The sequence below is a fragment of the Coenobita brevimanus genome, chromosome 22, assembly GCF_032717465.1.
Source record: "Coenobita brevimanus isolate Jiangsu-jjx chromosome 22, ASM3271746v2, whole genome shotgun sequence".
Taxonomy (NCBI): Eukaryota; Metazoa; Arthropoda; class Malacostraca; order Decapoda; family Coenobitidae; genus Coenobita; species Coenobita brevimanus.
Window position 1 is genome coordinate 41,790,428 of NC_136975.1, and position 15,987 is coordinate 41,806,414.

Consider the following 15,987-nt stretch of genomic DNA (forward strand, 5'->3'; position numbering starts at 1 on the left):
AAGCCACTGTCGTAGTGAAGAAGTTACATGGTGATAAAGTGTTGACTATGGTGATATTTTTTATTATGGGCGACAAAGAATGATATTACTGTACAGGATAAGAATGAATATGGGTTGAAATCTGAAGGCGATAACAGGGGTACACCCGACCAGAAATGATAGGAAGGGTAGCTACTCCCAGGAGGAAAAAGTGAGACACAACGGGAAGAATGGAAGGTGCAACAGTGTCATGGCAGGCAATGGAAGGATTACGCCGGAAAAGATGGTAGTAAATGGAACTGTGAGATGGTTATGGCAGAGGTGACGATGGCTGGTGATATACGTGATGGTATGTTGGACGCCTGGTGGTTTGGTGACTTCAGGCGCTCCAACCAGATGCGGCCTACAAGACTTGAAATTCGAGGGCCGTTTGGAGTTACTGCTTATGTGATGTGAATCAGGAATGAACGACTGAGTACTCACCTTCAATGTATGGATAAGTAGTCTAGCCTCGAGCCCCTACGCTCCTGATGGGGCCACAAATAACAGAATTGAACAGAAACAAGTCACATCACCCACGCTCTTCATACGGCCAGATGGAGAGAATGGGTGATATATGGACAAAAGTAACATGAGTGAGAGGAAGGAGACCAAGAAGGAGGTGGAAAGATGCTGTGAAAGAGATTTTGCCATCACAGTGGCTTGGGCATCTCACCGGAATTAAGTAGCGGCTGAGGAGGACTCGCCGATTAATTATCAACAACAGGTCTGCAGTTGAAAAATGAACAGACTGGGGAAAACGGCAGAGTACTGAATGGGATCCTATTGTGGAAATTTGGAGTCTGATTTAGTGTACATCTTCCCTAGGACGGATGAATATGTACAAAAAAAATAAATAAATATAAAGATATAAGGCAGATATGGGATCAGTATAGATGGTGATGACAGAATATGGCTGTTAGAGTTCTCCCGAAGCTGAAAAGTCTTATCTGACGGTAGCACGACTAAATAAATACATTGTGGTACCGGTATAGAAGTAATTTATGGCAGATGGTGACGCTAAATGGCGGGTGGTGGCAGTCTGGTGTGTGTGGTGGCAGGTGGCGGCGCGAGGGTGGTAAGCCTTGATCGCCCCGTCACCCAGAAAACGTGTCATTTGATCCCACGGAAATGAGGCACGCCGGGGGTCACACACACGGCCGTGATTTAGATATGGAACCCCAGTCCACTCAGGTGTGGAGAGGCACAAACAAGTATCCCCCTCCCTTCCCCAGCACCCTCTGCCACCTGCCAGCATGTGTCACCTGTCACAACCATCTGGCACACCACCTGCTGCCACCAACACGCACCGCCATCATCTGACATCAATACCATCATCATACACAATACCTCTGACCACCGGCTACACAGTTCATTACTTTACGCACAGCTTTTGTGTATATAGATTTTACGCTTCTTCGGCGAATTTATATTTTTTAAAAAGTGGAATGGAACCAAAGGCTGAAAGCCCGCAATTCTTCCTTCCAAAGGAAGTCCAACAAAAGAAAGCCGGAAAGAAGATTCGTTCATTTCAGGACGCCTAAACACACTGCGTTGGAAAGACTAGAGGTGGTACAGACTGAGAGACATACTGAAGAAAACTGCTCCAGAGTTAACCAGTTCTGTATAGCAAGGACTGAACCTGTTAATTTTCCAGTAGAAAGCTGAAGAGAAAAAGAATGGAAGTGTGTGGGGAAAAATGCTGCGTGCCTACCATAATAGGGAGGGTGAGTTCTGAAGAATATTAGCCCTGTTTATACAACATACTTCCACAATTATTTTATATCAACAACCATTACAAATAACACCACTAAAACCTGGTAATACAACACAACTTGCGTATATTTCCTTGAGGTAGTATTCGGAACATATGATAGTCTAAACAGATAACAAGTGTAAATATTAAGTAGTTAATGCGATTATAAGTTAGAGAGCAGTTATAATGACATTAAAAATACAGGAATTATTCATTGTATTTAATCTCAGCACTTCTGGAGATCTCGCTAAACTGAAGTAAAGAATCTGACAGTTACTAAAAGGATAATACAATTCGTCATGGTGCCGAACTGATTACTGGAGAGTGTGTGTGGTCCCTTCACTACCAGACATCTCTTCTGAAACGCGTTAAATAGTTTGAAAGGACCACGATGACTACAAAAATTTACCGCACTCAATGGGTTAGCAGAGAATACGGTAATCACTCCACCATCAGAAGTCTCCCCAAAGCTGAACAGAATAAAATAAAATAAAAAGTCACCGTACTAAAGGGGCTCAAACCTGGTCATAAAAAAAAAAAAACTTCTCCACGAGGCTTATTTCTGAAGCTAAATAAAATCGTCTGGCAGAAGCAGGAATAGTAACCTATTGAGGGGGGGGAGGTTCATGGATAGTGCTTCTGAGACCCGTATTCTTGTCGGTTGAGGAGGCTCCCTAACACCCTTTTGTAAACGATTTATTTTGTCTATTACACCTCACTGTCTTCTTTTGTGTTACACAAATTCTTCCAATATCGTCATACCCCGCAAAAATAACGTACAAAAGGATATTAACCAGCCATATCCAAAAATAAATATCTAAGAAAGAGGTGTTAGGGAGCTTCCTTACCGACGGGATTACGACTCTTAAATCCCTACAATAAGAGAGGGCCTCCTAGTTTGAACAAAATCGTCAGGACATGGCAAGACTGATATTTAAAAAGCACCACTGTAATGAAAGGGTACGGCACAACTGAACAAACATAAGGAGTGAGTGGTTTTAAAACTGGCGAATGGAGATGGTTTTACGAGTGCATTTAGGGAGGCGTCTGGCGAGGCAACACAGACCACAACGGAGCGTACCGTGGCGACACCTGCCCGCACGCCAACCTAGCAGTGTTTACATAGCTCACTCGTCCGCAAACTGCTCTTTTCGACAAATTTTCCACCTCGGCGCTTGCTTAAACCTTTCATTCCGTTGGCATGTCCGTATAATATAAAAAAGGAGAATATCTGGCTGTCCGTCTATCCGTCTGTCCTTTAACAATATCAATGGGATTGCAAATAGAACTCTCAAGCTGTAATGGGTAACTTTTTAAGACGAATTTAAATGTACCATATGCATTTGAGTTGCTAAAGTAGCGCCCTCTGATGGACAAGATTAGAGCAAATCAGAAATATTCAAGCGAACATGGTGGAAACATGGTAGCCAATACCGTAGAGTTTTTGCTACTAAGCCCATATATTAATTAGCTACAATGGGCCGGATGGCTGGACGGATTGGTGGGGTGCGCATGGTTGTGTGGATAGGTGTGTGTGGAGGAGCAGGGTGAGTGGAGTGGGCGGGAGGGTGTATGTGGTGAGGTAGGGTGGATGGGGTGGGTAGGCAGGGTTGGGTGAGTGTGGTGGGACAATGTGAGTGGATGAGTGGGTGGGCAGGATAGGTAGGTGAGTGTGGAGTGAGTGGGTGGGTAGTAGGAAAATAAATTCATGGTTGGAACAGGTCCATGGGGTACATTCCCTGGGGAAACAGGCTTAAGGAGGACATAGGTCCTCTGGGGAAAACTGGACACCAGGAGTCTTCTCCCACAGAGGGAGTGGCCTTCCAGGGTCCCAGTCAATGCTGGTATCCAGGATCATAGGGTTTTACCCAGGCAACGCCGGATACCCCTGCTAGCTATGTTTTCTTGCTATTTCCAGTTGTTTTTATTGAGTTTAGATTTTTCGAACAGGAAGGTTAGATATAGCCGTCATTAATTAACCCTTTCAAAACGAGAGGTCTCCCCTTAGTTGAATAAAATTACCTGGAGGTATCAGGAGAAAATTTAGCTAAAAAAGTAAAAAGTAATCGAAGTCTACGGTTTATTTAGGCTAAGTATCATGCTTCTTCAGACGACATCATTCACTTGGTGACACATTTGTCGTTAGGAATAAGAAAAAAAATAATGAAGATAGAGCAGAGTATAAATGACATTGCCGTACTGAAAAAAATTATATTTAGTGATATGATGAGTAAATGAACTATTATTATTATTATTATTATTATTATTATTATTACTGTGTGGTAGGTGGGGGCGCTCACCATCCACTCACTCAATGTAGTGCTGCTCTCGGGTGTCTGCCCTTTCCTCTCCTCCATCCGTCTTTCCTTCCATCTTCTTCTATCTTTCTTTCCTTCATTCTTTCCTCGTCCTTCTGCCTACGGGTGACTTTACACTCCCTCTTCTGTCTTTCATTCCTTCATTCTTTCCTCTTTCGTCTGCCTATGGGTGACTCTACACTAAGTGACAAGCCAAATGGTTTCCTGTACACCAGGAAACTATCTACTACGCTGCGTGGTAACCATATAACCAAATTTTTGTGCCTGGTGGTTTAGTGGGTAATTATTGTGCTCCAATCGAATTCAGCCGGTGAAGGTTTATATCCAAGGGGTGGTTGGGGTTGACTGCTTAAGTAATGCCACTCAGGGATGAGTGAGGTTGGTCACTCTCATCTTAAATGTCAGGACCAACTGCCTAGCCTCGGGCTCCTACGTTCCTCATGGGGCAACGTTGGATTGGATGATGGATGGATGGATGGATTATTATTATTATTACTGGGAGGTCGATAAAGCTAAATGGAGCGGCAAGAAGGCTAAGATAAGACTCCACTAACACCGAAATTGTCGTTTGTCAAGCCCACAGCCCAATAAAACATGACCTGCTGAAGCCCTACTTTGCGCGAGGTGTGTGTGTGTGTGTGTGTGTGTGTGTGTGTGTGTGTGTGTGTGTGTGTGTGTGTGTGTGTGTGTGTGTGTGTGTGTGTGTGTGTGTGTGTGTGAATTATACTACTTTTACTCTAACTTGGGGCAGATTTTCGTCCTTTTGCAGCTTATTTCATGTAGCTAAGTGACAAAAAAAACTGTACTACAGCTCTACATCCTTTAAAGCACTTCTTCGTGACCAGCATCATATTCCAGTGTTAATCTCTTATTACAACACATTCAACATGGAAAGGTGGCAATTTTAGGCCGAGTTGGAGTAAAAAGAGTATATCAGGGCTCCCTTTAACGCAGGATATGTCAAAATGGACACACCTCACGCGCTGAGAGAGAGAGAGAGAGAGAGAGAGAGAGAGAGAGAGAGAGAGAGAGAGAGAGAGAGAGAGGGGTGGAAATAGAGCGTTTCGTTTAAATATCTTGGCCTCCAGAATACCAGTCGATACCAGACGCCCGACAATCAACCAACCTTTTATTTATTCAGTTTTGTGCTATCCTTGTCACAGTCGCTAGCCGCTTCAATACACTTGTTATTTTACGATAATGCTGTTTTACGTGGTTCTTAACATTCATTAGTACTTTTCATGCAAGATAAGGTAGCGACTACAGGTAGGGGAAAAATTCAATCACTATTCTATCCTGTTTACCTTAGAACTATGTCACGCCCGTCTCTTTCCTCCCCCACTCTTCATATCAAAGAGCATCATCTATGGGCTGAGAAACATACCAAGACTCTCCCAGCTTAGGAATATCAGCCAACAGATATAAGCAGCAGAAGAGGTGAAATATTAGGTGAATTTTTGTCCTCTGTTACATAATCTTCCTGTGATTGGTACACATATAGGGTCATAATTATAAAGCCTCTTAAGCTTAAGTATTTCACACTTATTCTTTCGATAGATAAGTGTCTACAGGACTTCATTACTGTCAGAGATCCGTTTGTTTGGTCTTACTGATATTCACTCCAGTTCTGTTATACTCTTTTCCTCTTAATTTGGCCTAGATTCTTTTGTAGCTTATTTCAAGTCGCTAAGTGGCAGATAGATACAATACTGCAGCTATACATTCTTTCCATAGCATTTCTTCGCGATTAGCAATGTGTTCTAATGTTAAGTTCTTGATACAACTCAGCACTGAAGATGGGGAGATGGAAATTTCAGGTCCATGAAGTAAAACAAGTACACAATTGATAGCATAATGAATGAAACCAAACGTAAACACAAGTACTCTTTTGCACAACTTAGTAATTACAACTCAAGGACAAATGCCACTACATAAGAAGCCAAGCACAGAACTGTCGGCTGAAATGCATGTGCGTGTGTGATGAAGTGTGGATTTAGTTTTTTGCGATGGGGTATTAGTCAGCTTATGCCACTTCCTTCAGACTTGTTAGCATACACTGTGAAAACCATAACTTCTTGTGTCCCTGTGATTTCCGGGTTGTGTATTGATCAGCGTGTACGGTACGGGCAGCAGCAATTGTGTCAGGGTAATGTTTATGATGCAAGGAAGGAGTGTTTATATTAGAGGCTAGGGAGAAAATGCCTTTGATGTCTTAAACTATCCTAACTGTCAATAAACAGAGTATTTATGTCAGGCTTCGTCCTTGACAAGTTGGTAATGATAAACAGTGTAGCTAAGACAGATTTCGATGTCATCCCACCCTCGTGACGTCATATCTGGGCTATCGTCATGGTAGTCGAATGATTAGTGTTCCAAGCAAAGAAGCTGCCTGCCCAGTAGCACCGGGGCTCGATTCCTGGGGGAGGGGGGGAGGAGCTGACACCACTCGACTCAGGTGTTCATCCACCCACTGTGGGTCGGTGGGTAAAATTAGTGACAAGAGTATTAGCTAGATAAGGTCACTGTGGTATCCTGCATGATGCAGTGGCCTTGCATGCAATGAGGGTGAGCATATAACCTGTCACAGGCTCAATGGTCTACGCGTAGGTTAAGGAGATGAGCACCGCGGCTAAGCGCCTCAGGATATCGATCCCACCTTCAGTCCCTCCCCCCTCCCTCCCTGATATCTACTGTATATGTTGTCAACACAAAAAAGATAGACGTCATTTAATCACTACTTGTTATACGGTAATGTCCTTATATGATTCAAACGTATGAAATGTCCAGTGTGTGTGTGTGTGTGTGTGTGTGTGTGTGTGTGTGTGTGTGTGTGTGTGTGTGTGTGTGTGTGTGTGTGTGTGTGTTTGCAATGTAAAAACACATAAACATCCTATCTGATTCATTTGGCCATGAGTCTTATGTGATTCTTAAAAAAAAAAAAAAAAAATACCAGCTACCCTATCGTCACCACCACCTTTATCACCAGAACATTCATTTTCACCACCAGTCTCACCCATACCACCAGCTTCACCACCTAAAAACCCACCCTTTTCTTCACCCTGACCACCGTTCCCACCATCAAAGCCACCCTCACCTCATCGTAATTCCTACCACCTAAAATCTCATACACCCTCATCGCCCTTACCTTACCAACAGATCCACTCTCCATCACCACATCATTCTCTCCTACCTCCACCATCACCATCAGCTTCCCTATCTCCATCACATCACCCTCGCCACTCTCCTTCGCCCCCTCACCACTCTGACCCACTGTCCCCCCTACCCTCCTCACCACCTTGACTATTTCCATCACCTTCACCTCACCCCATCCATGCTCACCACATTCCCTCTCCAACCTTACCCTCATCACACTCACCACCCACCCTCACCAGTCCTCCCCACCATCCCCAACACCCCCTTCACCATCCTCAGCAAACATATCCACGCTCTCCACCACTCTCACCATCCTCACTCCCCCCCAACTCCCTCACCCCCCCACCAGCACCAAAAGGCCCCATCCGCGGGCTCTGAGAAGCCAGCCATTTCCCAGCCGCGTTCCATTACCACCGACTCGATAATTCTGACGTGGCCGCGGGGGGACTCTAAATATTTGATGCAAGGTTCCTGGTGATTGGGTGGCCTCGCAAACGTGGCTCTGATTTACACCAATTGGCCCGCCCTGGCTTTGTGGCTGTTTTTGTGGTGATTCCCGGGATGGTGATTGACGGTTCTGGTGCGCCTTCCATTTTACGAGGACGTGATTGATTGGTGCCTGAGTTACGACAAGGAGGAAGTGGACCCGACGGACTTCAGGCAGGGACGCGACGGATGTGGTGACGGACTGGACGGAAGCATGACGCGGGAGTTGACGGACTGAAGGAGGAAGTTGACAGATATGATCACTAATTTGACGGGGACATGACAAGGGAACTGACGGATTTGACGGAAGAATGGCGATAGAGTTGATGGAATTGAAGGATGTAGCTGACTGATTTGATGGAACAATGACGAGGGTGTTGACTGATAATATGACGAGAGGATGATGGGGAAATTGATGGATCTGATGGAGGGATGATAAGGTAATTGATGGATCCGACGGAAGGATGGTAAGAGAGTTGATTAATTCGACGGAGGAAGTTGCTGATTTGACGAAGGGAAGTGACGGATCTGACGGAGGGATGACGAAGAACTTCACGGATCTGACGGAGGGATGACGAGGTGATCGACAGATTTGATGGAGGGATAACGGGGGCATTGGTGGATCTGACGGAAGGATGACGAGGGGGATGACTGATTTGACGAAGGGATAGCGAGGGAGTTGATGGATTAAGATGGAGGGATGAAAAGGAGGTTGATGGATGTGATGGAGAGATGACAATGAAGTTGAGTGATCTGAAGGAGAAAGTTGACATACTGGACGAAGGAAGCTGACGTATCTGATGATGGACCTGAACTGATAGACTTCATGGTTGATGTTGAGGAAGTTGACAGATATGACGGAATGATGAAGAAGCTGGCGGATTTGAAGGAGGAAGTTTGCATATCTGACGAAGGAAGTTATCGGATTAGATGAAGGATTTGACGGAAGCATGACAGCGGGGTTAATGGACTGCACGTAGGGTATGTCAAAGGGGTTGCCTGGATAGAGTAAAAGCTGACAATGGAAAGGACGATTGTGATGGTAGGATGACGATGGAGTTAACGAATTTTATGGAAGGCGCTATGGAGTTGACGGAAATGACGGAAGGATGAGGATGACGGTGATGGGTGTGGTGAGAGAGGTGACGGTGAGGTATGAGAGATGACGGAGGTAATGATGAAGATGAAAGAAGGAGGTGACAGATGTTAGGACGGCTTGGAGAAGATGGTTGAAGAGGATGGATGCATGAGAGGGAACTAATGGATATATATGTAGGTGGAGTGGGGTGTCTTTTAGCGACTGAGATGATGAGATGGATGAAGAAGTTAGAGGAAAGTGGAAAAGAATATTATTATTATGAGACATGAAAGTTGAAAGGGATGGCACTGCGAGAACGGAGCAAAAGGAGAGGGGTTACGAACAAGAGGCAAGAAAGGGAGACGACCAGCTGCTCAAAGGGGGAGAGGTGGCTGATGACGATGAAGGAGATGACGAAATGACGAAAAGAGGAGTGTATGGGGTGGAAGACCTACCTTTTAATAACACAGAAGAGAATCACCATCATCATTATTATCACCACCATTATCATAACCATCGTCACCCTCACTTAGATGTATTCAGTTACACTCATAATAACTACATCGATCCCCAGAACTTCACAAGATTTCTCACTAATGATAAACCTTTGGGCTAAGCGTAACTAGGACTTGTTTATCATGTTTACGATATTTATGGATGACAGGAACTGGCGATACACAAAAAAGAATAAGCATGCACGAATATCTGTGACCGTGTGGCAGAATTCCCCAAAGTACATTTTGGTATTTGATAATTAATTTTCGGGTAGTTTGTATTCCTGTGTCATGAACTCGATTTCTTAGATGGTCAAGAAATACATACTCTCTCTCTCTCTCTCTCTCTCTCTCTCTCTCTCTCTCTCTCTCTCTCTCTCTCTCTCTCTCTCTCTCTCTCTCACACTTCTTCGACATCCACGCCGTCAAATCACGGGTCATACTTCGGGGTATATGGACCGGAAGTTTATACGAGTCACCCACGGAAGCTGAGAGAGAGAGAGAGAGAGAGAGAGAGAGAGAGAGAGAGAGAGAGCCAAGTATGTAATTCATGGGTGATACAGAGAGGAGAAAAAAATACATAAAATTCCATCTGTGGAACCAGTGACCACGTGAAATTTGCCACAATAAATCTGGCCATGATTTTATATTTATATCTGACTCTGAATTTTAGGATTATAAGAGTTAAAGGTGGTGGCGAATGTTTTATATCTGACAAAAGCAGCCGGGAAATGTGTATATATGAGGTGGGGTCACGATGGGATGTGTGGTGAGGGGGTGACGTAGTGGGCGCGATGTGTGGTGAGGGTGGTGACGTAGTGTGTGTGACGTGTGGTGAGGGGGATGACGTTGTGGGCGTGATGTGTGATGAAGGTGGTGACAGTGTGTGTGTGATATGTGGTGAGGGTGGTGCCGTAGTGCGCGTGGTGTGGTGAAGGTGATAACATAGTGTGCATGACGTGAGTTGACAGTGTTAGGTGTATGGTGTTATGTAGGAAAAGTGTGATGTGGTGTAATAATAATGCCGTGTGGTTTGAGTATGACAGTGTGATGTCTGGCATGTGGTATGTGTGTCATGGTGTGAGTGTGGTGTGTATTGGTATGCTGAGTATATATGGTGGTGTGATGGTGTGATGAGATAACGTGGTGGCGTATGGTGTAATGATATGCTAGGCAGGTACTGGCTGGTGGTAAGATGTAGTGGTGGTGTGTGGTGGTGTGATGTGATATAGTTCTGTGGTGTGTGTGAGAGGAGGTGTGTGAGGTGAGATGTACAAGGTCGTGGTGCAGGTGTGGGGCAGGTGTGAGGCAGGAGGAAATGCGCAGGTAACCACAAGCCAGACACATTAGCAGTATTTACACCTACTCACGCATATTCATTGCGTAGTTTAATGACCATAATTATTCTTCATTTGTGCACACACTCACACCAACACACACACACACAAACACATGCACATACCGGGGCCACATATATACTCATAATCTCATTTGTATATACGCTTCTCTGTACCATATGTATAATACATATATATATATATATATATATATATATATATATATATATATATATATATATATATATATATATATATATATATGGCTTAAAGAACCGTATTTCCTACCTTAATTTGCCTTTGGATAAGAATGTGAGGAATAGAACCTGGAATGGCAGCTTGTGATCTGTCACACAAATCTCAAACATTTCCAGTATAACAGGAGACAAATATCCTCATAATATGGCAGCTCAATGATTCTTAACCTGAGAGTGGGCTACCCATGAGGAATGCAAGATTTTAGGGAAGGCGCAACGTATCATTGCAATATACTGATGTAAAGGTTTATATCACAAGAGTTGCTCTTTCCTATCTGTCCAGTTCTCTAATACAAGAGTTAACAAGCATTCTCAGTCCTTTTGTTCACAGCTGGTCAAATGTATCCGTCTTCCTCTGACTGTCCTTCCCTCTGCATAATGACATCCAACTTTTAAAACGTAATGAGTCCAGGCATCTCGAAATTAACGCATATTGATGCTGGCGTATTTAGTCCAACTTTCTACTTTTCTTTTTGCGGTTGCTGTGCAGACCCAGGGTTTCTAGGTGCTTCCATTTATTGCAATAGCGAAGCAAAATAAAACACAAGATATGGACTCGGAAACGTGTGTGTGTGTGTGTGTGTGTGTGTGTGTGTGTGTGTGTGTGTGTGTGTGTGTGTGTGTGTGTGTGTGTGTGTGTGTGTGTGTGTGTGTGTGTGTGTGTGTGTGTGTGTGTGTGTGTGTGTGTGTGTGTGTGTGTGTGTGTGTGTGTGTGTGTGTGTGTGTGTGTGTGTGTGTGTGTGTGTGTGTGTGTGTGTGTGTGTGTGTGTGTGTGTGTGTGTGTGTGTGTGTGTGTGTGTGTGTGTGTGTGTGTGTGTGTGTGTGTGTGTGTGTGTGTGTGTGTGTGTGTGTGTGTGTGTGTGTGTGTGTGTGTGTGTGTGTGTGTGTGTGTGTGTGTGTGTGTGTGTGTGTGTGTGTGTGTGTGTGTGTGTGTGTGTGTGTGTGTGTGTGTGTGTGTGTGTGTGTGTGTGTGTGTGTGTGTGTGTGTGTGTGTGTGTGTGTGTGTGTGTGTGTGTGTGTGTGTGTGTGTGTGTGTGTGTGTGTGTGTGTGTGTGTGTGTGTGTGTGTGTGTGTGTGTGTGTGTGTGTGTGTGTGTGTGTGTGTGTGTGTGTGTGTGTGTGTGTGTGTGTGTGTGTGTGTGTGTGTGTGTGTGTGTGTGTGTGTGTGTGTGTGTGTGTGTGTGTGTGTGTGTGTGTGTGCTGTTCTAACTTATCTATTCGTCTTTCTCTTGGTTAAGCTACCCCTTTATATCCCTTTCTTACCAGTCATCTCTTGCCTAACCCGCTGTTTATTCACGTCACCCCTGTCACCACCACCTATCATCTTTCCTTCCCCTTATCATCCATGACTATTACCCCTCTCCCACTCTCCTCTACCCTTCACCCCTCCTTCCCCCTCTCACCCTTATTACACCTCCAACACCCCCCTCTCTCTCCCCTACCCATCATCAACCTCCCCTTCCTTCCCTCCCCCACCCATCACCCATCCCTTCCTCAACCCCCTGTCTGCCCTATCCATCACCTCTCCTTTCCTCCTACTCTCTCCCTTTCTCATCATCCCTTATTTCCCCCCTCACCCTTGTTACACCTTCATCCCTCCCCTCTCTTCCCTGCCCAACATCACCCTCCCCTTCCTTTCCCTCTCTCCCCTACCCATCACCCCTTTCTCCCTCTTTCCCCCCTTCCTATCACCTTGGCTTCCCGTCACCTCCCCCTGTCATTAAGAGCGACTCCCTCTCATGGTTACGTGGGATTATAGACTTTAGCGAAGAGGGTGAGAAGGTTTGTATTGCGTATCCTTTTCTTTTTTCTTCGTTCGCTGTATCTTTCCATTTTCTTATTACTTTCTTTAATCTTCCTTTTCTTCATTTGTCTGTTAGCATATCCCCCCCATATCTTCTTAATCTCTCTTCTTCTTGTTCTTTTCTATTTTTCTTTCTAAGTTCATTTTCTCTCCAGTTTTCTTCTACCTTCTCCTTTCCTCTTTTTCAGTCTTCCCTCTTGTTCCCCCCCCCTCTCTCTCTCTCTCCCTCCAGTGATATTTTGGGTCATTTTGCCTTCGCGGTAGTATATGGTGGTAGTAGTAGTAGTAGTAGTATCGTTAATGGCGGTGAGAAGCGAGATGGACAAATGAAGAAAGAGAAGACAAAGGTGAGGGTCAGCAGATTAACGGGAGAAGGCAGAGAAACGGGTAGTAAAGGAGAGGGAAAACGATGGAAAAGCGAAGGCCCTGAGACAGAAAGGAATAGAGGCTAGATGACTGAGAAGTTACGAAAAGGAAAAAATAACATACAGAAAGGGGATGGATACATATGAATAGCAAAAGTAAGGGAAAACGGATGTTAAAAAAAAATGGGGAAAAGATGAAGGATGTTAGTGGGAAGTTGTGGGAAAGAGCAAACATACAGCAGGTGGAAAAACTCCGAATATCCAGTCCTCGGTAGTATAGTGGTTAGTATCCCCGCCTGTCACGCGGGAGACCGGGGTTCGATTCCCCGCCGGGGAGGTGCATATTTTAAGAAAAAACATAGTGCAACGTAGCATACGGATTAGGATAGCTCTGAATATATGTTCCATTCACCCATGCCTAGGAACACTACATGGTTGATGTTACTTCACGGTGCTCCTTGCCTTTTCCTGTCTGTTTCTGGTGGAGGGACCGGTGGGCAGGGGAGGGGGACATATGTTTTGCTATTTTGTCTTAGATCAGAGATAATATCGTGAATATAGCCTTTCCTGTAACAAACTACATGGAAATGACACATAGTTCTGTTGCCGTTTGTTTTCCTTTGTATGTAGTCTCCCAGTGTAACCTCCTTTCATTCAGTCTCTCCTTTCCATCACTACCTCCCTACCCCAACTCTCCTTCAGCCTCTCCCACCACCTCCTTTCCTTCAGTCTCACCCTGCCCAGCCTTCAATTTAGTCTCTCCCTGCTCCACTTTTCCTTCAGTCTCTCCTGTTTCCACCTTGCCTCCAGCCTCTCAATTCCTGACCATTCCTCCCGTCTCTCCCACCTCTCTGTCCATTCCTTCATTATCTCCAAGCCCTTTCTGAAGTCTCTCCTAACCTCTCCTTTCCTCCAGTCTCTTACTTCCTAACCTCTCCTTCATTCCTTCAGTCCCTCCTTTACCTCTCCCATTCTCTGACCCTCTCTATTCCTTCCTCCCTCCCTCCTTACCTCTCCCTCCCTTCATTAGTCTTTCCCTTACTACTCTTTTCTCACTCTCTGTCTCCCCCTTTCCCTTCATCTAATCTCTGCTTCATTCTCTCTCCCCATCCCTCAGTCTCTTTCTCCCCCTCTCTCCTTATCCATCAATCTCTCTCTCTCTCTCCTCTCCCAGTCTCTGTCTCCCCATCTCCTTTCCTTTCCTTCCCCAGTCTCTGCCTCCGTCTCCCGTCAATCTCTCTCTCTCTCTCTCTCCCCTTCAATCTCTTTCTCCCATTTTCCGTCCTGGCCTCAGCCTTCCCTCCCCTTTTAACTTTTCCCCTATCTTTACTTTTCTCCTTCTTCTCTCCCTCTCTCCCCTTCTCTCTTCACTTCTTCCCTCACTTCCCTTTTCCCTCCTCTCCCGCGCCCTCTCCCATTTCCCTCCTGTCCCTCTTACTCTCTCCATTTTCCTCCTCCCCCCCTCTTTCCCTCCTCTCCCTCTTCTCCCTTCCATCCTCCCCAGTCCCCTACTCCCCCTCTTTCCCCTCGCCACAATATTGACCTAATTTTTCCCAATCGTCCGGAATCAATTTAGTGGTCATCTTGTTTCCCGCGGCTCCCCTCATTCTTATTGGCTTCCTCATTCACCACCCCCCTTTCTTTCTCTCTCTCTCTCCCTCCCCTTCTCTCTCTGTCTTTTTTTCTCTCTCTCTCTCTCGTCCATATCTTTCACCTACTCATTCACCTTCCCATCCACCCCTCTCTTTCCTAGCCTTTAATTTCCCTTTTATTCCATTCCTCTGTTCCCTTCCACCCCTCTCCTTTTCCTTTTCTCCCCTCTCCCTTCTCTCTCCTTTCCCTTCCCTCGTTTTCCCTTTCCTTCCCTTCCTTCACTTTCCCTTCCTTCCTTCTCCTCCCTTGTCTCCGTCTCTGTGTCCTGCCCCTCTCTTTATTCTTCCCTCCCTCCCTCCTCCCTCCCTTCCTTCCGCCCCTTCTTCCTTCCTTTCTCTCCCTTCCTCCCCTCCTTCCCTCCTGCCACTGATGAAGGGGAATACATTTTTTTGGCCACAGTTTTTACTCTGTGTTTTTCCCATTTTATTCTCGCCTTTGGTAATTTTTAAAGCACCAACTTTTTTTTCCCATTATTTTTTTATAGAGTCTCGTGGTTGTCAGCTTCAGTTGACGTAAACACGGTCAACAATTTCTTTCACCTTTTTTTGGTCACTTTTCTATTCATTGTTTTTTTTTTTTTTTTTTTTTTTTGAGGTGGTGAAAGATTATGGTTAATTGGCTTCGTCAGGGCAGGCCAGAAAGTAGCCTAATCATGAACGCTCGTGTATGTGGCGTGGGGATTTGGCTGTGTGTGTGTGTGTGTGTGTGTGTGTGTGTGTGTGTGTGTGTGTGTGTGTGTGTGGAGAAGAAATCAGGCTCCTATGACACACTATTAGATGAATAAAATCGTCTGGCGGTGGAGGAAATAAAATACAAGTGCTACGCCAACCTAGATTTAATACAACACTATCTCCAGATGAAGAAAATCGTCTCGTGTTAGCTGGACTAGAATACTGCTATAGTTGTCCCTACCATGAGGAGGCTGATGTCTATGTTTTGGCCACTGTGAATATATTGTTACCAATTACGGCAAATATTCTTCACGGAGATCGGTAAATCATGACTGTAAAATGATTTTGCATTTTTACACTGCTTATTTATTAATTTATGAATTTATTTATTTTAACTAAAGGGATATTTTATGATGGGATGGGCAACAGTGCAATGGGCCTCATATCCATTCACTCTGTTTTGACTTCGAAATTCAGTGCTACTTCTCATAGATTATCTCGACGGGAAAACAAAATCACTAGTTTATTTTCATTATTTAATTATTTATCTATTTATCTGGCAGCTTTATATGCTTTCAAACCAGTACTGCAGCAAAGA

General features: G+C 44.8%; 1 non-coding gene across 1 annotated transcript; it reads left to right on the forward strand.

Moving 5' to 3' along the window:
* The first annotated feature begins 13,330 nt into the window (after nucleotides 1-13,330).
* On the forward strand, nucleotides 13,331-13,402 carry TRNAD-GUC (transfer RNA aspartic acid (anticodon GUC)). Its single transcript has one exon. It is a non-coding gene; the product is annotated as a tRNA-Asp (tRNA).
* The last annotated feature ends 2,585 nt before the right edge of the window (nucleotides 13,403-15,987 follow it).